The following is a 24,092-nucleotide window of genomic DNA, read 5'->3' as shown; positions in this document are numbered from 1 at the left end:
AACCCTCCATTTAATCTTAATATCCTATAAAATTTAATATTAAATTAGTATTCAGTATTTCTAGAGCACTTACTCCTCTTCATATATAAATGTTAAAGGAGCTTTAATAATCAGTTTTCAAATCCTCCACTTTGATTACTCTACAATAATGACAGTCTCTTTCCTGTCTAAGAGCAATGTGGCTATTTTTCGTGTATCTGCAAAATGATAGATTCACATCCCACACATATCTCTGTATTCCCTGCCCACCAGTGCTAACACTCCCTGTGCTGTGTTGTGTGAGAAGGCAATGACATCATATGCAACTTCTTGTAGCAACAAAGGACAATGCATAGTCATAAAATCTTTTTAAGCAGAGGAAGGAGGAAGCCTAAATTGTTCTCAAACTATTTAATTTAATTTTGATGCTCTAAAATTTATACCATTTTCTTAACATTAATTTCTGAAAACATCATAAATATTTATTTTTGCTTGCACAAGTTTTGTTTTTTATGCAATCTACTTTTGAAGCTGACTCAAAAGTAGGTGCATGTAGTTTGTATGACATAAAACAACTCATAGTCTGTCCACAGAGATTCAACTTAAATAGCTAGGAATTAACATTTTAATTAATAGAATTTAACATCAGTTACCTGGACTGACTAGCCTTGTTTATTGAAACATGAAAAAAACATATTGTTGCTTTACTTTCTTTTTTTTTCTTTTATGCCTTTATCCAAGGGCTATTTGCTTGTTATTTATTATGTGAAGCATACATAGAACTCTGTCCATGAAGGTGGAAAATTTGTTCTAAGTTCTTCCTGGCTGTACATAAAAAGGTAACTGCTTTCACTAGGAGGTATGGTCATTATAAATTAGGAGAGAAACCAATGGAAATGCAAAATTCTTTAAATCCTTAAGTAAAATCTGCCTTCTGTCTGAAATGTGAATAAGAAATGTCTTCTGAAAATAGATGAGTTATAATTTCAAGTCTTCTAATGTGGAAGGCTTGGGTAACTTAGGACTTCATATCTCTTGTCCATGGGTTAGATAGTGTATTTAGAAATGAGAACTAGCCACAAGGAATTTCTAAATAAAATTTTTAAAATCTTATTTCTTATTGTTGCATCAAATTTTCAGGAAGAAATATTCCTTATTTCATCCCAAAATATTTTATGTAATGAAAAATTCCATTAATAGAATGGATTTTAAAAAGCATGTAAAAATAACACTTAAAAATAAAACCTTCCTATATTTTTATGATATATATATATACTCATTGTATGTAATTATTTTTTTATTTAAATACTGTCACACTGAAGAGATGTAATGTGAAGCAATGAATTTTAAAGGTGCTAATTCCACTGGGAATTATCCTTGAATATATTATCAGTCATCAAATTGCCATATGTTTTGGTAATGATTAATTTGGGGGGCAGACAGCAAGCAGACTAAAACCAAATAGAATTTTCTATATCTCTAAAAAAACCACCAAAAACCCAACAACAAAAACCACTCAGAAATATTACAAGTCCATGTTATCTTTCCCAATTTTATCTTGAAATAAGTGATAGAAATACACAATCCAAAATATAATACTGTGTAACATATAGAACAATCTGTGCCTAAAATAGTCTTGCTGTGATGTATATATTATTATCGAATGTGATAAGGAATTGTGATGTGAAATTTTCACGTGGTTTCCTTAGAGGATGCATTGCTTTGCTTGTAATAAGGATTAAAGTGACTATCCCTTATGGATAAGGGTTATGGAGTTAAATCTTAATATTATGGAGTTAATCTTAATATTATATACTTGAATATTCTATAGGTAAGGAACAAAGGTGTAGCATTTGCAGTTTGGTAACAATCGGTAAGTGCCAGGAGAGAATAGCTATTATGCCTCAATGAAGAAAAATATATTATTGAAAACCTCCCACTTCTCTGTCTCTCTCCACTCCTGTGTATTACCTATGCTGTCTGATGTTACAGGAAAATTCATGAGAGATCACGTCTTGGTCTAAGTAAGGTTAGTGAAAACAAAAAACAAACAGCAAACAAACAAGCAAAAAAAAACCCCAACACATGAAATAAAAGCGATCTGTCAAGTCAACTTAAAGTGAATCAGAATATCTGCATTCTGAGAAGCTTGCCACTGGCATAACACAAACCCATAGACTGCTCATTAGTACCAATAGAGAACCTTCGTGTGTTTTAGAAACTATTGTACTGTAATCTTGAAAGCAGAAAATTCTCGACTGGTTTCAACTGTGTCATATCAAACATTGCAATAAAACTGTGTATTTGCTAGAGTCTATGAATAAAGAAAATCAGAGGCTGCAGAGAAAGAGAGAGGGAAAAGAGGAGGAGAGAGACAAAAGAAAAATTGAGCAGTTTTCCAGTGAAGAGAGTGGAAAGCAAGCAGTGGGCTTTGGAGTGGCTTCAGTAAGATCTCCCTCCAAACTTTTTCCTTTGGGCTGGCAATTCTCCTAAACAGGATTACTGAGTGGTCTTTTTTAATTACTTGGATAGATCTTTCCTTCTACTGGGTGGAAGAACAGAAAATCTGCCTGATAACATCAGTCCTTGCTGTCTTAGTGTACCAACAGAGATCTCATAAATAATTTTGTAAAGTCCATCCTCTTTTCATAGTTTTTAGTTTGAAGTGGTCCTTATCCAGTGCCAGTTAGCAAAGCTAAATCCTTCACTAACCAAACTAACACAATTGAAGAACAAGAACAATACATTTTTGCCAAGTTTTTACTGAAAAACTAGATCCCAATTGACATAATTCTTAAAACCCCAGGTAACCCCATTTTAGTTCCTGAAAGACATTTTTCCCATGTTTTTCAGTTTGTCTTACAAAATACATCTCAATTTTAAGACATCAATTCAGTAGGTATGTGAATATAGAAAATTTATCGCTTCACTGTTTTGTCTCAGTCATTCTCAGTCACACAATGTCTTAAATTCAAATGCAGATCTCCTGCAATTACAGTTTCCTCCTTATCTGTTTCATAAAAGAAAAACAACCATGCAGCATGCTTGTTGAACAGATTTCTATTTTTCAAGTGACACAAAGAAAAATACAGTTATTATTCTTATTTCTTAGACATGTACAAAACCTGAACTGAAACACCCTCCTACTCAGAGGCCCAGGATATTTTATTTTCTGTTATTAGGTATGTGCTGAATGTAAATTTTTTCAGTTCACTTAGAAAGAATTTTGCATGGTATGGAAGAAGACTTTTGTCAGAAAACTTTAAGAAAATTGACAGGTTTCTCCCTGACTTAGTCAGTAGTATTTCCTCTGCTTTCAGCAAGAACAGGACTTAAGCCTTAATTCAGTTTTTATATGTATAAATTTGTAGTATTTAGGAAATGGTAAAGACCTTTTCAAAATCAATCTAACATCTTTAACTTAATGAAACGTAATTCTTCTGAAGCTTTGTTTTCTCTCTTTTTGCGTATTGCTTTGTTGGGTTTTTTGTTTTTTTTTTTTTTTTTTTAATTTTAAAATATTAGCACTTCAGTTCCTCTATGTGCTGGATGAGTAACTGCTGAGAATGCGCAGTTATATCTTATCGGCCTCTTTAGTTCACAAACTGGAGTACATTCAGCAAATGTGAGGTCTTTCTGGACTTCTCTATCATCAAGCATTTAAGCTTTCTTTTGTTATTTTCAAATATGTTGAAGTTAAAAGCTGTGTTCTGAATTTGATAGCTGGAATGTAAAATATAAGGAGTAAAAAAGAAAAGTAGCACAGGATTAAAAGCAACAACAAACTTACAAAGAAAATAAAAAAAAAATTTGAAGGTACAGAAATATTTTAGGAAACCTTTTAGGAAACATAAACTTTACTCCTAAGTTGCATAAAATTCACAGTTATAACAGGAAATAGTTCTTTGGTTTTTTTTAAAGTTATCAAAGGTCTACATTCATTTTTACCTATTAAGGGAAACTTGGATATGTAATTTTCTCTACTCTGTCCATTACCTCCATTTTGAGTAAGATAATATGCCTTGCAGCTGAAGCTATATGGTCAAGAATTTATCTCTAATTTGTACTCTAATTTGTTTAGAAAATCAAAAATATTAAATGAATAATATCATAATTCATGTCGTTTTTCTATTAATATTTCCTTTGTGTTCATTGAAATTTTCTCAACAATTACTTTATTCTCTATATGTGTGTGTGTTTATGTTTATCTGATGAGATCATAATGCTGAAAAGCAGAGGAGAAAACTAATAGAGACTTAAAAGGAGATCTACCTCCCAAAGAAAACTCGGGGAAGTGCTGGGACTTAACATACTGAACTGAATTCTGTCTTAACTGAAAATACCATTAGGAATTATCACCTTTTAAAACAAATGTGTCAATCAGTTTGTTTCTTCACCAGTTGTAGTGAACTCACCTTGGATGATAGACACCATGTGTGTTTGCAGGGGGTTTGCAAGAAAAGCAGCTCCGAAATGGCACATCAAAGGATAAGCTTCACACCAGCTGTGTTATCTTTTACTGCTACACCCACAGCTCTTCCTGTTCACATTCTCACACTTGCATCTAGGGAAACCAATAAATAACAATTATTTTCTACATATTCAGAATATATATTTCCCCTTACCTGCCAAAGAAAGTAATTTTTCCCAAGAACAAGAAATTCAGTTCACAAACACACAGCATGTAAGTACTCTGAATTCCTGAAAGTTCACAGGAAACACTTTTTTTGATAAAAGAAATGTGACCATCAGGAGATTAGTTTGCAAAACAGCTCTGGCTCTTAATATTTAAAGAGCTTTCCCACTTATTTAAGTCAAACTGGAAACTCCTGTGTTTGCACTGTTGTGGATTTCTTCCTCCTCCTTTCCCAACCACAAAGAACTGAAGTATCTTCAGCACTACATTACAGGAAATATTTTGATAAAGAGCCTGTCTTATGTCCTGTTTTGGGAAAGGAGTTGAGGAAACAGGCGAGGGACAAAGAGCAAACTGCATCTCAGTGATTTTTGTGCTGGGCAATACTGTCAATGAAAAAAGCCATTAAAGAATGTGATAACTTTAGACCTAGTTGAAGACAAAGATTAAGGAATCTGGTTTTGTGTTCTCAATATTTTCTCGAAGATTTACTTGCTTTTGGTGCAGCAGTCACCCGAGGCTGGGCTATCCATGTGCACTCCCTGGAGATATCCACATTGCCATTAGTGGGACAAAGACCCACTTTACTGCACCTTTGACTACATGAGTTCAGTGCCAAACAGGTGGTTTGTTTGTCAGCTTTTTTCCACATAAGGCTCTGGAACCTTCATGCCAATAGCGGGTAAAAACCCTATGTGATAAATACGAGTTTTGAATTCAGAAGTGTTTTTTTTTATCATAAAATTCATAAAAGTGCTAAGCATTTGTGGAAAAAAATTTCCAAGAAAATTCTATTTTAAAAGTATACTGAACAAGTTATTTGTCAAATAATATGCTTGTGACTTATTTAACAGTCCTCAAAAGAAAGTATTACAGATGTGTTCCAGAATATCTGTACTTTCTTTAGATAACCATAAACTTTGTTAGGAAATTTAATTTAATTTAATTTAATTTAATTTAATTTTATTTTATTTTATTTTATTTTATTTTTAAATTTTATTTTATTTTATTTCATTTTATTTAATTTGATTTCTAAATAAACAGCTTTGTATTTGTTTGTTTTTGCTAGCTGATAAATACTGTATCTGGTGGTAGGATCACAGATTTTGCACATTACTCTCCATTAACTACATGTAAGAATTGATTCTTACTCTCATTCATTTTGGTATTTTCTCCATTGGTACATTTTATCAAGATTTTTTTGGTCACAATTTCTAGCATGTGGTCATCAGGGATATCATATTGAAAATTACATTCCTTTCTTGTTCAAAGAAAGAGTAAAATACTTATCTCTACTCCTGAAATTTTAATGCATATCACGTACAGAGCAAACACTATTTCATCAAAATACAGAATGCAACTTCCATTTAAATAGAAGTTCTCTAAGAGGAATTGTAACTTGAAAAAGAAAGTAAGAGAGGATATTTCTGCTGTGTTGTTGCTTGTATGTTACTATATTTAAATATTGATTTGACATTTGACCAGTGGAGTACATTGCATGAAATAAATAGTTAATTCCTCTCTAGACAGTAAAGGGGGGAATAATTGTCTTAGAAAGCAGCACACTGAAAATGATACGGAAACCATAGCTCCTTGTGATTAGTCTTCTCAGAGTTGTTCATCCACAGAGAGAATTCTTTCCTGAAGAAAATTACCCAGAAGCATTTCTGGAAAATGGAGTAGGACTTCATTTCCCCACCAAGTCTCAGAGCACTTCCTAGTCTCAGAACATGCTCTCTTTCTGGTCTTTTAGGATGCAGACTGCACTGAAAATTGAGAAGCTGCCATTAACCTGTCTTTCTTATTTTTGAAATCGTTAGATAGCCAGTGGGGCATGCAAAGAAAGCTATGCCAATATGCTCTCCTATTGGGAAAAGCATTTGTTGAAGAAACAGCTTTGAGACCTGTTGGGATACGTTCAGTGTGGAGACAGCAAGTGCACAGACAGCCATTCGGTGTAGCCAGCTGTCCAACCACACCCACAATTTCCTGCTCTTCTCTGTCTTCTGAAAGCTGCCTTCAACAGGACATCACTTTTTGGAGTCTAGGAGCACAGAAGCACTAAGTGAGGTGTAGGGACTGCTCACCATTTCTTTCCTTCATGTGTTACTTCAATGACAAATGACCATGGATGGAAGAAGTACCTGTCAGTCAGAGACAAAAAAAAATAAACAGGTTTTGAAGTTTAGAGTTTACTGATGGTACTGCTGATGAAACAGAAGCATAGCAGCACCTAATTTGCTTCTACTTGGCCTTTTTAGCCATCATCAAATGTCCTGAGTTGGAAGGAATTGAATTCCAGCTCCTGGCCCTGCACAAGACAAGCCCAAGAACCATGCCAGGTGCCTGAAAGTAATACAGAAGTAAAAAGCTATTATTATTTTTATACATATTTGTATTTTATAGACCGACTTATGCAAAATGACTTTCCCAGAATGACACCATACCCAAGAAATAAGGTGGATGAAATTGCTTTTATTTCATTCTTATTCTGTTACTTCTTATAGTACAGATGACAGAAATTTTAAAACTTCTATGTCTCTGAGGGCACCGGTGGCCCTCCAAGGCCCTTCCTGACCTGCCTAAGCTGGGCACAGCTCCCTGGCTGCCCTGCTCTTGGCTGGGAGAAGAAGATGTCCCTGGCTGTCAGGATATGCCATCTCTCACCATAAGCAGACCCAAGATGTCCCAACAAAAGCATTTTGGGGACTGAATTTCTCCTGACAAGTTTTCTATCACTTTATGCTCTAAAACAGACCATGTTCTTTAAAGACTCATTGCACAGACAGAAGTCTAAGGACATTTTCATGTTGCTTTTCACCATACCAGCATCTACAGAGAGGCAAGTATTGTCTAGATGTATACAGCATCTCAGTGACCAATTCCAGTCCTTTTGTATAATTTCAAAGTGAATGAATATGTTTCTTTCTATTTTACTGAATTCTTCATACCTGTAGGGCACAGCAGTAAGGTTCTGCCAGATGATGATTCACTAATTATTCTGCTTTGGAGGCTCTGTTTAGCAATGGATAATGATGTTCTAGGCAGAAAATCCATCAAGTAATCTATTCTGTTTGGTTACCATATTAAATATATCACAACTGTTACTTTGAGTGTCATTTTTGAAAAATTATTTCCAACAAGAGCTGTGATGGTTAAAAATGATGCTGGAAGGGTGGCATAGAGGTCCTGGTACACTGAAGGACCAGTGTCAGAGTTGCACTGCTTTTCCATTTGTCCAGCCTTGCCAGGGATGGATTTACAAATATTTATGCTCAAGGCACAGAAGAAACACAGAAAATGAAAACCAAAGAAGGTGTCGAGGTATTGACAGGGGGAAGTGAAGTTGGCTTTTGTTTTTCCACTGAATCTGTAGACTGCAAATTGAGTAAATCTGAGGTAAAGTGAGGGAGAAATCTGATAAATGGGTGTAGTCTTCTTCCAGCAGATCAATCTCTTTCAATTTCACCTCCCTTTCCATCAGAGATATAGAAGCTAAAAAGCGTTACCGTGAAGCACAAATCCAAGATTAAAGAGAGTAATTTAGGAAAGCCATTCCAGAGAAAGGGGAACAATGGGAGTGAAGAGGCGCTGGAATAGACATCTGCCTTTGGATGTGTAATTGGACTTAAAGTAGAAAAGCTTATTGCATACCTCCTGTGAAAACAAGTGAGGAGATATTTCTTTCCAGAGAAAAGATGAATAGCATTCTGATAATAATGAATATATAATTAGTTAATTAGTAGAAAACACCAAAGGGAACTTTACGGTTAATCTTATCTAGTAGTCCTGAGGCAATTTAGTTAATACACTGATAGTTTTTGTTTCTATTGTGATCTTAATGAATCTGAATACTTATTACAATACTGCAATTGTTTTCAAATTTAAGGTTTCATTCTGTTCAGAAGATAAAACATGCTTACAAAATTGAGAAATATGAATAGTGCTATAATCTTATATTAGAAATTCATCCAAGTTCTTAAAGCTGTATTTAATAATTAGCAACTATACACTCTTACTACTGAAAATTATTGAAGCATTACTTTAGTTTCTTTAGTTTATTTAAAAAGAACATTTAGTATTTAATAAAAATTTAAGAATAAAATAATCTGGCTTTATAAACTTCTCAGGAGAAGATAAAAGCAAGGAAACGTGTTGTCTTTCAGAAATGACCAGTAAGTCTTTGTCCTCTTTATCCTCTGCAGAGTAGAAAATAGACAGCAAAAAGCCATTTTTGTGCTGAATCAGGAGAGTATGTCTAACTAAAGTTTGTATGCATATTTCCATCTTGCCTGTCTTGGCTTCACCCAAAGATGACTTAGATTTGCTAGTTAAGTTAGGATCTAATGAAAGATGGAGATTTTTTTGCCAATAACAGATCTTAATTTTTAATACATATATACTTCAATAACTGCAGTTCAACTCTTGTTAAAAACCATGCCCTCCCCCCCCCCATTGAAATAAGAATACACAGTAATTCCTCAGGCATTAAAAAAATCCCAAACCAGAAATAAGCCTCCTAAATTACACGATAGAAATTAAAATAAAAGCGGTATATGTTATAGTTTCCAGGTATTAATCGTCCGCCATCAGAGTACTCTGCTAGTCTGATATGCATAGATGCTTACAGAATATATTCACACAGTCTTTAGCATTGACACCACCTACCTGCTAGAAAAAAAACTTAAAAATCATTCTGAAAAGTTAATGGCCATGCTCAGTTTTTGCCATTTTATCATATACATTTACCATTTGCATAGTATCTAACTATGACATGTTTTGAATGTAGTCACTGAAAGTTTTCAAAATTTATTCCACATAACTGTATCCGTTTTTTCATTTTCTTATAATTTGTTGCCTACAACCCATCAGTCCCTTCCAGTGCCATATATTATTTCTGCAGAATCCATCTTCATATTAAGATTTTTGCACAAAAGCATGTTCAACAGTCCTCTCATTTGATATATACAGCTGCATGAAAAATTATGGGTATCAATTTAGTAAAAAGAATACAGTTTCTGTGTGCAATTTGCAAATTACCATAATTCATAATTTCTCACATTGTCATCTTTACAATATTTTGGTTTACTGGGGCTCGTTTACATTCACTGTTCTGCTTCTTGTCTGCATAAATTGTGTTTGTAAACATATAGTCCTAAATGATTATGACTACTCTGTGCTGGCCTATTGAAGCATAGCTTAATCATGAGCACATGCCCAAACATAGGACTCAATTCCATTTTATACATGGCACAAAAAATATACTGGTGATATATAATTAAAAACAACCTTTACTCTTTGACTTTAATTATTTGCAGAAATATTTTATCAGAAAACTTAAGAAGTCTTGAGCTTCCACTAGATTCCAGCAGACTAGGTTACCCAGAGCCCCATCCAGCTTTGTCTCAGATATATCCAGGGATGGGGAGTCCACATCCTCTGTGGACGAGCTGTTCCAGTGCCTCACCATCCTCACAGTAAAGAATTAATTCCTAATATCTAATCAAAACCTTCCCTCCCCCAGCTTAAGGCTATTCTCCCTTGTATTTTTATTGTATGTGGGACCCCAATCCATCTTGTTCATTCAGAGATTTTTGATTTTTAACAGCGAAGAAAAAAATGCAGATAAAACAAAATGAAGTGAAATGAGCTTTGTGATATACGTATTATCTTTTGGTGCTCATTTCAATGTGGCCTTTTTTTTCTTAAATTTTCTGTCATGGGATTTGTAAATTTCTAACCATAAAATGGGCCTTTAAGACCAGCACTATAAAACCTGAGAATCTTAAAACAGGTGCTCCACAATCACAATGCAAGGGAAGTGTAAATATTGCTTTTAAGGACTACATCCATTTGATCATTAAATGTGCATCTTGAACAAGATTCTGGACTGCATGTTGCTGAGCATTGGGTGTTGACTAAGGCCAAATGTGAATGAAATTAACAAGTTTGGGTTAACCATGGTTTTGAGGGGAGAGATTCCAAGCCTTTCTTTCTTAAACATACCACAGAATTAATATACATACCCTTGATTCCTGGAGGAATTATATCAGTATAACAGAGAGGATGTTAGTTAAGAACAGATGGTGTAACAATGCAGGAAAGAGGAAGAGGATGAGCAGAGCTTTTTCAAGTCTCAGCATAACCATGACCACCTGATTTTTCATGTAGAAACCTCATGTATTTTTCTTGGTTTTCTTTTGCCTCACTTGTCACATTTGTCTCTGTTTCTGAACTGATTTGTCATGTGCTGTTCTTGAGCTTACATAGTTTTGGCTGAGTATTAGTTTACTTTTTGAATGAGTGGTGGGGAATCCAGTGTGGCTAAGTTTTGAGTTTTTTATGTTTGGTTTGTCATAGTCATATGAGTTTATTTACAGCTATATGGTTGGTTTGTTCACTTTCTTTTACCTGTGTATTATTTTGTGGTGTATACCTCTTGCCTTGCTCTGTGGGCTCTTATATGGCTTTCTGTGGTGTGAACAAAGGGGTCTTTTTAAAGCCTTATTCCCACACAGTTGTGGGGGCAGATGGGCTGTTTCTTGGAAGAAGAGTGGCATAGAAAAACAAGAATCAGTCATGCCAGGGTGCAAAACATATGAAGAAAACTACTGGTCTATTCTTATAGAAGTTTGTCTGTTAGGTTCAGTAGAAGCTTCCTTTGGCATGCATCCAGCCCTTGTTCTCTGTGATTGCTTTCTGAGAGTGGGAGCAAATGTACTGAGTTAAAACGTAAGGGAACAGATGATGGAAAAAGTGTATGACAACCAGTGTCTTTTTTCTTGGAGGTTTTGGGGTTTGGAGAAAAGAAAAATATCTGTCCTTCCTATCCCACCCTCAGTTCTTGGTTAAGAAAAGGATTGATTTAAAAAAATGGAAAATTTTTTTTTTTACTTAATTTCCAGCCTCCTTACCTGTATACACTATAAGAAAATAACATTTCCAAGGGGAATGACAGAGGACATTGCAATAAACAGAAATAATGTTGTTTTGTGATGTGTGAATAGCAAGCTTACGTACTGCTGTCTGTGAAATCTGTCTTGGATAGCTAATGGCTGGAATAACCAATTTTCTAGGCATGGAGAAATAAACCTTGTTTACGAGGCAGAGTTGATACTGCAGCTGATGGAGTGGCTGTAAGCTGGAGTTCTGTGTGCATCTTGAACCAGGCTGTGTTGCTTTCATTGCCCAATGGATCAAAACAATACAGGAAGACATGGTTCTGACTCCAAACCAGGTGAAATTAATAATTTTTATTTGTAAAAAGATTATGCAAAATGCCAGTGTTAGGCTACTCCTAGGAGTCTCCAAGAACTCAGCCAACTGGATGAGCAGTTTATTTTTATGCTGTGAAAATACAGGGCCCAGCCAAAGGTGTTTGTGACTTGGTTGTGCAGAAACTGCAGCATTTATGACAGTTGTGGTGGTTACATTGTGCTATTCTCACTAAAGATTTCATACACAATTCACAGATGATGTCTCTTGGGATAAGGAGGTCTCAGCCCACCCATGTTTAAAGACCTTTGAACTGTGGAAAACATAGTCATTGAGAGTTTATCTTCAGTGAGGGTTTATAGCATCTATAAATCTGCAGAATATAGCACCCCTAAGAGGGTATTAACTTTTATTACTACTTGATGCATTTTTCACCTTACTTGGCAACACTAGTTTTATGAGAAGCAGATGGATTGTAAGCATGGCATGTGCTAGAAAGAGCCTTAGGCACAAAGGATTATCAGAAACATTCTAAGTGTGCTTAACATGTATTGGTCCCAGAATTGACAATTAACATGCTGTAAACATATTCATTAATTGGTGGTTCTCCCCTTGTATCAAGTTTCTCACTACAGGCAGAATCTCCCCTCTTTGTTCCAATATTATGCAATAAGGCTATTTTTACTGAGGATGTGCTTTGTGCTTTGTGCTTTGCTCATATTCTTCTTGCAACCATAGATATATTCTTCATGTTCCTGAGAGATTCCTCTGTCAAATCTGCTACTTAAGTGTTTATTTAATTAAATGACACGTTAATTTGCAATGTGGGACAGTAGATGCAATTGAAAAAAAAAAAAAAAGACAAAGCCAAAATTGTAAACCCAACTGTTTCTGTCCATATTGTTCAAAGTTGCATTTTCTTGCTGTTGCCATTCTTATGTATAAAGACATTCAGAAGTATAACGCTGAAAATTGTAAGCTGACCCTCCCTGACAAACTGTAGTGATTTATGGGCACAAACACTCACAGCCTGACCAGCATCACAAAACAATCTCTCCGATGCCACTCTAGCAGCAGTCATCACTCTGCTGGACTTGGCTATTGCTGAACTTCTACAATTGCCTTGTCTGGTTTCATTACCAACAGCTCAACTGCCAAAGTCAATGAAACATGCAATGGTCTTTAGTCACTTAGTCAAAACTGTCCACATTGTTGTGACTGTGCTCAGAGGTGGAGTTCCTAAAACTAAACTGCCATGTAGGGAGAGCACTATAACAACTTACAAGGTCAACTGCAGGGTGCTAAAATGATTTTATCTGCTTGCAATCCACTTTTCATACACTTATGCCTCATTTTCCATAGTAATGGGAAAACATGGTGTGGATATTTTTATTCTTATAGCCTCTTTAAATAGAAAATGTATATTTCAGATCATATTCCCCAAACAGAGGGAAGAAAAAGGGCACAAGAACTGTGAACAATCCCAGCAGAACAGCTCAGAGACTGTGACTGCTAAGGCTGAATTGACTGATAGACACTGACTGATGTGTATATGGCAATCTCAGCTGAGTTCTCCTGATTGTTTGTTTTCTTCCTCATTGTCATTAAGGTGCATTTTCAATCCCAAACCGACTAGGCACAGTGGAACGTTAAGCAGAATATAATCTAATATGTATTGCAATTCAAAGTATCAAGTACAGATAAGTTGACTTGTAACACATTTTTAAAAATGAAAAATTTAATAAAAAGTTTTATCAAAAAGCTCACTTCTGCTGCACTGGTTGTAGAGGGTGTGTTTTCAGTTCATAAAGAATCTAATTTACTCATAAAAATTATCCTTCATTTTTGTCAAGAAATCTCTTATACATGCATTTTAGTATTGTTCCTCTTAAATTTTTTTTTCAGAATACACTGAGAAATCTATTATGAATGTGAAGTGAGAAAATGTATCTGGCCGAGGCTTATTCTTAGCATAGAATATCTATAAATACTTATTATTTGAGTTAAGCAGTCATCTTTCCTGCCTCTTTTGTAAGTATATCAAGAGTTTTGTCCTAATTAAGATACAGCAATATTTGATTTCTTACAAACTCTTTTTAAGTTGTAGTGTATTGGCTTTTTGTCTTCTGTTGTATTGCCTGGATCGCTAACATTGTGTTATCTTAAATTTTAGTCTATTTTCTGTCAGATAGAAATGAGCATATGTTTCATTGTGTGTGTTGCCAGTCCTCTCACATGGTTGTATCTGTAACAGATTTGTCAGTTTTAATCACACTGGAAAAATTTTTATACACACTTTGCACTGCAACAATAACAAATGCAAAAATTGAAGAGAATCAATATTTCATGCAAAATCATGTGCAAAACAACCCTTTCTGAATCAGTTTTCATCTGTATACAGTTTGCAGTACTTTCTGTATTTATGCTTTATGCACAATGATTGTTTTTTTTCATAAGATCATAAAAACTTCCCTGGCAGTAATGACAGTATCTGTGCACTGGCAAGAAATAAAGATAAACAGAAGTTTCAGGGTCAGGGAGGGGCTCCTGGAACACAAAATCATTACAAAGAAAAAATTGCAGTAATTATTTTTGTGTTTCATACAAGTTTACAATCCAATGCTCCGTGACAGGGAAGCGTATGGAATTCCATAATAGGGAGATTCTCTGGAAAAATTAATTGGTGCTCATTACCTGTACTTAGGGAACTGCACCCTGGCCTCTGTCTCCTGTTTATCTGCCAGTTGTATCTTTCCCTTACTCATCCTTAAAGAAAGAATTAGCAGGTCTTTCTTGTTTCTCCAGAACCCCTTCTACTAACACTCATCCATTCATAAGTGTGCTGGCAGGTAATTGAAACCCACGTCAACCAATCTGCACAATCACTTTCCAGCTCCCTGCCTCTACCTCAAGTTTGGTTTGCTTTTTTTTCTTCCTAGTGATTTTTCAAAATCAGTATTTTGAGTACTAGGAACAGCAAGTAGGCTGTTTTCACATCTGTGTTTAAAGACCCCAAATCCTTACAGTGCATTTTTTCCTGTAGAGTTAAGTCTACTCAGAGTTGCTTTTCCTAAGGAATGGTTATCAATTCTCATAAACTAAACAAGCCTTGAGATAGCTTCCAACCCATGGAAGTGGAAAGAGAGTGGAAAATATTCATATTTCACACACTGTGGCTTTGTAGAGCATTGCTTTGACTGACAGGTATAGATTCGGTTATTGAGATGCACCAAAGAACAAAGAAATTCTGGTAAATTTACCCCTCTTTTGAGAGCTTTTCTTTAGGAAAAAAATGTTATACTTTCTTGATATGCAGAAATGCTTTGGGTTGGAAATCCATTGAAGTACATATTTGCATACTGTCATTGCAAAATGCACACAGATTGCCAGAGACACTTAAGGATGCTATGTCATCATCGGATGATAACCTGATTACCTCATTAAGATAGAGTATCTGAAATATTAGACCAGAATATTTTCTCTTTTTAAACCATATGTTATGCAACTTGCAGTTAAATATGCTTCAAAGCAGAAAAGACAAGCTAATGTAGACAGAGAGTAATAGCTTGTCTTGTGTTTATAGTTGTTGAATTGGAAAGCATTGTTTCTTACAGGAACCAGGGAACAGCATGACTTCCTGAACCACTGGGCACAAATGAGCATGCTTGTAAAAGAACCGTGTTTCAAAGCAATACAGTATATTACAGCATATATGCATTCAAATGGAGAGGAACTTCATCCCTTACAGTGGAAAGGTATTAATTTAATTTATGTGTCTACAAATGTATTCTTTCATCTGTACGTCAGAAGGTAAGTTCTGTCTTAGTGAAGGATTTGTAATTCTGTATCTCTACAAAATAAAAATTGGAAAGATAAATAAATTCTATTGTATAAATAATATTATTTTTGTTAAGGCCAGCAATACCTGATCTCTTACAGTGTGCCAGAAAATTACTTTTTTTACAGCATACTATGCTTAAACCCACCTGGGCTGCTTTCCAGAAGTGCCAGCAGTATTGGAATTGCACTAGAATGAACAGCTTGAAACTGAACTTAGGTTTGAACTTCAGCATACAGAAATTGCTTTAAAAAAAAAAAAGATAACTATAGGTTACTACAGGGAAGAGCAAAACAAAACTTTGTATTAGTTTCTTTTCCTTGTGCTACTGCTTTTCAGCTTCAACAAAGGTCAAGTTTAATTTTCTTTCCTTTGAAAAGTGTGATTTTGGACTTTTCCAAAGTTATAACTTCTTCACAGCAATATAAGTAAAAGAACAAACCCAGACCTGAGTTTTAGTCAGTGGAAGAAAATTGAGTGCAAAATGGCATGTGTTGCATATAACCCATCTGCAGTGTTTGGGTTAAAACCAACTCACTGCAGCTAATAAAACATCAACATCCAAATACAATATCATGAGTGCAGTATCTGACTGTATATCTTCAGATTACCTTGGTGTTTGCTTTGGTGATCATGTACTTAAAGAACAATTCAACTCCAAGATCATTCATTATTCTTCAGATATTATTAATGGTTTGCCTTTAATATATGGACTTATTCCTGTAAGTCCTTGGCCAAGATTTAAGATTTATTGCAATGATAAAATTTTCAGATCTTGGAATAATTTTTAACTGAATGCATTCAGAATGAGGATAACCATTTATTATCTTGAGTGATATATATGTTAATTATAGAGAGCACCCTATGTAAAATAATTCTATTTGAATTCTATTTTCACTTATTTCCTTGAATTTATGCAAGTATAAATGAGAACATAATTAAACTGTGAAGATGATAATGTCCTCTGCTTTAGTGAAATCAGGTCTGAAATCAGGTCAATCCCATCAAAGTTACACTCTTTGATGTGTTGCATAATTCCACTTCCTCAGCACTTCTGCGCTCCAAAATAGTCCCTGCAGACTTCCCTTTCATGGGGCAGGTATCTCATGGGGTTTGTGGAAAAAAAGGATGAAATGAAAAATTTAATTATTTTAGTGAGCATAGATAGTATCATGAAGCTGATGTCTCTGAACACATAACAATGGCCAAAAAAATCCACTTCAGAAATAGATTCATCTTCATGTGCAAACTAATTCAATATCTCTGAAAGCAGACACATACAACCTGCCACAACATGATGATCTAAGAAATCTGTCAATTATTGTAGAGAAAATGATCAGGACAATATTTTACTCCTTTTCTTTCTTTAGCAGAGTCAAAGGGAATATCTTGCTACCCCAGAGTGCTTCTTACAAAGTAGCCAAGGAAAAATTATAAGAACCACATTTATGTATTCTAGCATTCAGATTTTTTGCTCTTGGTTCAAGTGAAACCTTCATTGAAAGTTTCTGCCCAAGGCTGGCTGGAGGGCACAAGCGTTTAAGCTCAAGCACACTTGTTTCAAAATTACTGCAGGAAGAGGAGATCACTTCTGAGCTCTGAACGGTACAAGGCTGTCTCACACAGGCTTGCATCTCAAGGTCATTGGCTTCCATTTAAACACTCACACGGAATGATCTTGAACAAAAGATTTGTTTTTCTCTTTTCTGCTTGGTGAATGCCAGTGGCATTCTTCTGGCTGAGGGAAAAAAATCAGAGTGATTTTACAACTGGAAGAGCATTTGAGTCAAAACTGTCACATTGGCACGTCATTTCAAAACAAAGGAGAGTTTTTAACACATTAGTTAAATGGCTTTTTAAAATTTCTAGTTGTTAATGTTGTCTGTCAAAAGTAATGGACAAATAACCTTGATTTCAATTTGATTTGCTTTAGTTCTTACATCACTTGTGGTCATTAAATAGTTGTTTTGTCTATGCTTCATTCATGACAATGAAATTGGACATTTTATTGAGGAGATTAGAATTTGGCAGGAAACTGAAGCCTAGTATCAATTTTTTGTAATATAAATAGTATGATAAATGATCAGTGCTGTATTTTTTCCCAAGTCATTCTTAGCCCTTGTTTGTCTTATATTCATGCTTTTTTTTGTTTCTTCTCTCATTATGCCACAGCTGCAAAGATATTGTACCTTTTTAAGCTGTGTTTAGCTTCCCTAACAGACACATGCAGATGCCAAGAACATTACACATAATGCCTGCATCTGTTAATGTTTTTGTGTACAGAAAAAAGTAGATATCTATCAATTACCGTATTTTTTCTGGGTAATACCCAGAAATTGCAATATATTCAATGCTTCATTTGCCTTGCTACTATGTAGTGAATAATTTCTTTATAAGCAAATTAAAATTTTAAATTTATTTTTTTAATTTAAAATTAATTTAAATTTAAATTTGAAAAAGAAAAAAAAAAGAAAAAGGAATAGAGAGACACCAGAAGTGAAGTTTCTCAACCACTACTGTGCCATATGAATTTAATTAAAGACCTGTATACAATAGAATGGAGCTGCTTCATTTTCAAAGCTAAAGATGATTTCTTTTTGTCATTGACAACAATGGAATAAAGATGTTACCTGAATTGGAAAAATCACTTTTGGTTAAAGGTAATTTTTAAATTTACATGCTCACTCTTAAAGAAACCTTTTTCCATTTGAAGAGAAAATAATTTACATCATTAAGAAGAAATTTTAGCTCTGTGTTCACTTATGTACTCAATATTTTAATTTGGCCTTTTAAATGTGTGAAAAATTTGGATAGTGAATATCTACACTTTCATAAATTTTATGTAAGAGAGATATTATAGAACCATAGAATAGTTACAGTAGATACTATAGAGCCAGAGAACTTGGATTGGAAAGGACCTTAAAGATCATCTAGTTCTAACCTGCCTGCCATGGGCAGGGACACCTTCCACTAAACCAGATTGCTCAAAGCCCCATCCAACCTGGCATTGAATATTTAATGTATAAATATCCCAGTTTAGTAATGCACAAAGTAACATATTTTAGATATTACTTTTATTGTAAAAAAAAAAAATTATTTAAAGGGAAATATTTTGCACACAAAGGACAGCAGGGCTTTTTAGTGGTGTAATAGTCTAATTATCACCAGAACCTCTATACTAAATTCCTTTTCTTGAAACTTCCCAAAAAACATAGTGCCATTAAGTGTAAATTTACTTTGATTGTATAACCTGTATCTTTGCATAGAGCTTTCATAATATTAGTGATATTCTGCTGGCATAGTCTAATATTAGGTATATATATACAATTTAATGCTCATGATAATTTTTGGGGTAAAGTATTGATAAAGTCATCTGTCTTTATCTGAACAGCTCTTCTTATTCTGCATTCCATGTAAAAATGTATGTATCTCTGTAAGGACTACAATACTCTACTACTTTTGGTAATCATTAATACATTTTTTTCTTGGATACTTTCTGGACTATGTTACTTTGAAGGTTTGTTACACTTGTGCATTTTTTTTTCCAGCATGAGACGCCTTTCCTTCCACGGCTACAAAGCCTGGATGGAGTGAGGGAGGGAAAGCGTACTCAGATGAATCCCAAACTTCCAGATGAGAAGGAGCCTTGGCAGGCAGAGAGTGCTTCAAACTATTCCATTGCCAGGCAAACAGCTTAGAAAAGCAGGAAATTTAAATGGTCTTAGAATTGTCTATGATATTAATAATAATATATTTTATAATTAATTAATCATTACAGGAGATATAGTTGTTGTGGTAGCTGAATGTTTAAATGGTAGAGAAGTAGTTGCTTAGTGAATCATACTGAAGATATAATAATCATTTAGGAAATGCGTTTTTATTTAGCTGAGTATTAAAGAGAATCATTGCTCAATTTCAAGGAACATGTATTTATTAAAACAAAATAAAAAAAGGAAATTACATATATTTTTTCCTGTAAATAATGGACAACAGAGGATGGGGAGAAAAAGGGGGAAATGAGCAGTCTTTTGTATATTCAAAAGGCAGTTATTAATTAATTACATATTCTGTTATAATTTTTATTGATAGCAATAAGTCACAAATAATGATGGTTATATTCTTTCAAAATGTTGATTCAGGTCAGAGTTAGGGATGTATGGATGCCTTTTCAAACCATAGAACATTTTAACTTTTATTCAGAATTGATTACTGTAATTTTGAGCTAGCATAGAATTCCTATGTATTTTAGCCCACACAGATAATTTAAATGCATTTAACTATTTTATATCAATACTCTAAATGTATAGGAAAAAATAAAGAACCTAATTCAAGGTAGGGGAATATAATAATTATCAAATTCTGCAGTCAATCAAAAAAACATAATGCTTTATCTAGATACATAATTAATTCTTTATTCTCCATATTTCCACCAGACTTGTCAAATATAAAGCAGAAAATTTTAAAGTACTGATGGTCTTTGAAGAATTTGACTGAGATCATACCTGAATCCAAAGGGTTCCAGTACCTAAAAGTATCCAAGTTCACTGGTATCAACCAGGTATGTATATGAAATGAGAACATGTTGCAAAAAGTTATTTCATTTCATGATTCCTACTGCTGCAAAGTGCAATATGCAAGGCCCAATATGGCAACATAAGCTAAATAGGTGCTGTCTACAAACCTTGAATTTGGGAAATGTAAAGAAATTTAAAGCAAAAATAAATAAAAAAATCTTAATAAACAGTTAATTACTTCTGGAAAAGGAAGTACTCAGAAAAAGGTCACATGGTTTATATAAACTTTCATAAAGCTTGAGAGTCTTCTAGAGATCAGGAAATACAGCTACCCAAGATGAACTGAATGAGGTATGATTTATTTCTTGAAACTCTTCTATTCTGTTTCAATCATTCTTGCACCCCTCAAAGCTAACAGTCAATTTTCTCTTGGTTTTGCACAAGGAGCTTACATGAAAATGCTTCCTGGTGGAAAATCTCACTGCAGCCTTCATAAAGATAGGGAAAACAAACTCTAATAAAGAAAGAATAATAAGAATTTCCCTGGCCTCATTTTTTACTGTGCTTTCTTAGAAACTTATGGGAAATAGCCCAGGTAATGCAGGAAGAGGTAAAGGAAAACTTATAAATAACATGCAAAGAACTGGGTAAAAAATTAGCCAAATTATCAGAATATGTTGGAAAAAAAATCTACTTTTTATAATTCCCTGCCAGACTGCAAAAGATCAGACAGTCATGTGTCTAATTATTCTAAAATAAATTAATAAACATTCATTCTATGTCCTTGGTAGAAGATTATGGAACATCATCATTTTGAATACTTATTTCTGTTTGTCCAAATGAACTTTTCCCAAAGCAAATGATAAGCGTAGCACTCAGCTGCAGAATTTTTTTACTAATATTTTAACTTCCCCTGTGAAAGCCTGAAAACTTTTCTAAAACTTGAAGCTTGATTTTGCATTCTCAATAGTGTGACTATTGCTAATGTCTCTTACTCACCCCAGGGAGTGGTTATGAATGAAATTAGACCCACCTAAGGCTTCTAAACAGATGGTCAGGGTAGGAATACCATTAGTGGTTGCACATTTATTGGTGAGCTGCATGAGATATGTTGTGTTAAATCTCCTGGTCTGATAGTTACACTGCTATGGATCACTGAGCACTAGAAATGTGTACTTCAGGGGGTTAAATTACAGTATCAGCTTTCCTGGTAGATACAGCACACAACCCCAAAGGAGATGAAAAGGCTGCAATGTTTGTGAAATTGTTACAAATATATCTACAATATTTTTCCATAGCAGTGAATATAAAAGTAAGAAACAAATTTAGTCCCAAAATATTAGCTGCTGCAAATGGGCTGAATACCATTATCCAAATCTAGTTAGTAATATGAAGTTTTCCTCTTCTCTTGTTAGAGAAGATGAAAAAAAATACTCAGTGGTATGCATGTAAAAACAATTTATTGTACATTACTTGAGAAAGAAGAAATAAATTGTTTTTCCAAAATATGGGATTATGATGTAGCTGGATTGACAAGAAATCAAATGCTAATGACCTGATATAAGCTAGTCCTAATATTCTATTTGCTGATACTGCAGTTAATGTCGTGGACCCCTCTGGCTGTAACACCCAAAGCAATGGCCTTTCCATCAATCTCCAGTGGAGCTATTTGCTGAATGATATTCATCTGCTTGTTTCATGCCCTTGACATCTGAATCTCCAGTGGATAGTCACGATTTAAGATTGATTTTTGTACTACTAAGAAAGCCATGGAAGTAGACAAGGCCAAGCTGGAATGCAGCCCTGAGACCCATCCAGCTTGTGAAACTTGTTCTTAAACACTGAAGTGCTTTTTTCCAGCAAAAGATTCCTGTTTGCCTTGGATTTTTTTCTCTCTGTAAACTGATATCTTCTAACTTAAAAAAAAAAAAAAAATTACAGCATTTTGCAGCTGATACTGCCATTGAAATGAAAAAATACTGTAGAGCAAAAATGCAATCATCTTGAAGGTAGTTCTTTATCAGAAGCTGAGGCTGGATCAGAGTAATGTAACTTCCTTGAGATCTGAAGATTTTATGAAATTATAAATTGCACCAGGAAGGATTTATATCACAGTTTTATGACTATACGTCATTAATTTAAAAAATGCTGGTTTTAGAATAAATAATTGGGAATTCCCTAAATCATGGACAATGAGTTTTAAAACACAGCATGTACAGGTTCCTAATTTTTGAATCTTAACAGCCTCAAGATTAGAAGAATGGTACTTCTTGCCAGATACAGGCCTTGCTTTTTTCTAGTTCAGTTTTTTAGTAGAATCTTGTCCGTGCTTAAGTGGAATCTGTGCAGGAGGCAATCTCATTAATTTCTAGTGTAGCAATACTAGAGTGGTAAGAAATGTATTCACAAGCCTCTGATGTGGGTGAGGTTATCATTAATCTTTGCACCACCAACTTAGGTGAAAATAATGCTTTCACTTTGTGTATCACTCCAGTTTGAGCTGAAAAACATTCCAAGGTGAATAAAATGTTTAAATTCCAAAAAATTGTGGAAATATATATCTGATTTCTAGAATACTTTGTGAAACAAGATTGGTAATGCAGGAACATAAATGTCTTAGCTTGTATTTCTCTGTAAATCAATAAAATAAACAGTCTTGTAGAAATGGAATTTAAGTAATTGATTTTAGTTTATTTTATGGTGTTTGGTACTACCTTTCAATCTACTTTTATAAGTATCTGATAGAGGCTTCATTATCAGAACATCTGAAAATATTTTTATCTTCATGAGAATGTGAAATATTAATCTATTTTAATGTATGAGCAGAAGAGGAACTAATGGGTTCACTCAACAGTAATCTCAGAATTGAAACCTTTGAACTGGTAAAAATTACTGAAGATCCAATTAAGTCACTTTAACATTTTCTCAGAAATGCAAGTTTCTGCAAGTGTTACAGTTTTGCTGTTCTTTAGTGAGCTGGTTTGTATTAATTTGGTTTTATTTGAAAGGAAGGAAAGGAACCAGTTACAGAAATAATTCCCTGTAAGGACCTTGGCAGCTTCTTTTAGACCTGACAAAAACCAATCAGTGACTGGTTTTAGGAACTGACAACCTAGTGTTCTTAATGCTCCTGCTTACATTCCCTGCATGAAAATGATGGAATGACAAGCCTTGAAACCGTTTCCAAGCAAATGAAAGGCATGAAGGCAGTAAGGAATAGTTAGCATGGGTCAACAAGGGGAAACCATGTGTGAGCAGTCAGGTCATCTATGAAGAAATGTCTGTCTTGCTGGATGAGGGGAAAGCTGAAGATACTGTCTGCCTAGACTTCAGTAAGAGTTTCAGTGCTGTCTTCCATTAGTTCTTTATGAAGAATCTGATGAGATATGGACTGAATGAGCAGACAGCAGGGTGGACTGAAACCTGACTGACTGGATGGGCACAGAGCAGGGTGATTGGCAGTGCAAAATGTTGTTGGTACCTGAACTGGCATTATATTATATATATGTATTTATCAGGGATCAATACTCGGTCCAATGACCTAAATGATGGGGCAGAGTTGTGCCCTCAGTAAGTCTGCAGATGACACTAAATTAAGAGGAGTGTCTGATATGCCAAATCGTTGTACAGCTGTCCAGAAGAACCTCAACAAGCTGGGGAAAGGGGCTGACAGGAACTTCGTGGTATTCAACAAGGAGTGCAGTGTCCTAGACTTGGAAAGGAAAGACTCCAGGCACAAGAACAGGGAAGGCAACCAGATGGAAAGCAGCTTTGCAGAAAAGGATCTGAGGGTCCTCGTGGACACCACGTGAATGTGAGGCAAGAGCAAAGGCCAGTGGTATCCTGGGCTGCATTAGGAGATAAGTTACCACCAGAACAAGGGAGGCAGCTCTTCCAGCCAGCAGTGGCC

The sequence above is a fragment of the Sturnus vulgaris genome, chromosome 2 (genome assembly GCF_052056855.1).
Source record: "Sturnus vulgaris isolate bStuVul1 chromosome 2, bStuVul1.hap1, whole genome shotgun sequence".
Classification (NCBI taxonomy): Eukaryota; Metazoa; Chordata; class Aves; order Passeriformes; family Sturnidae; genus Sturnus; species Sturnus vulgaris.
This window is presented reverse-complemented; position numbering follows the sequence as displayed.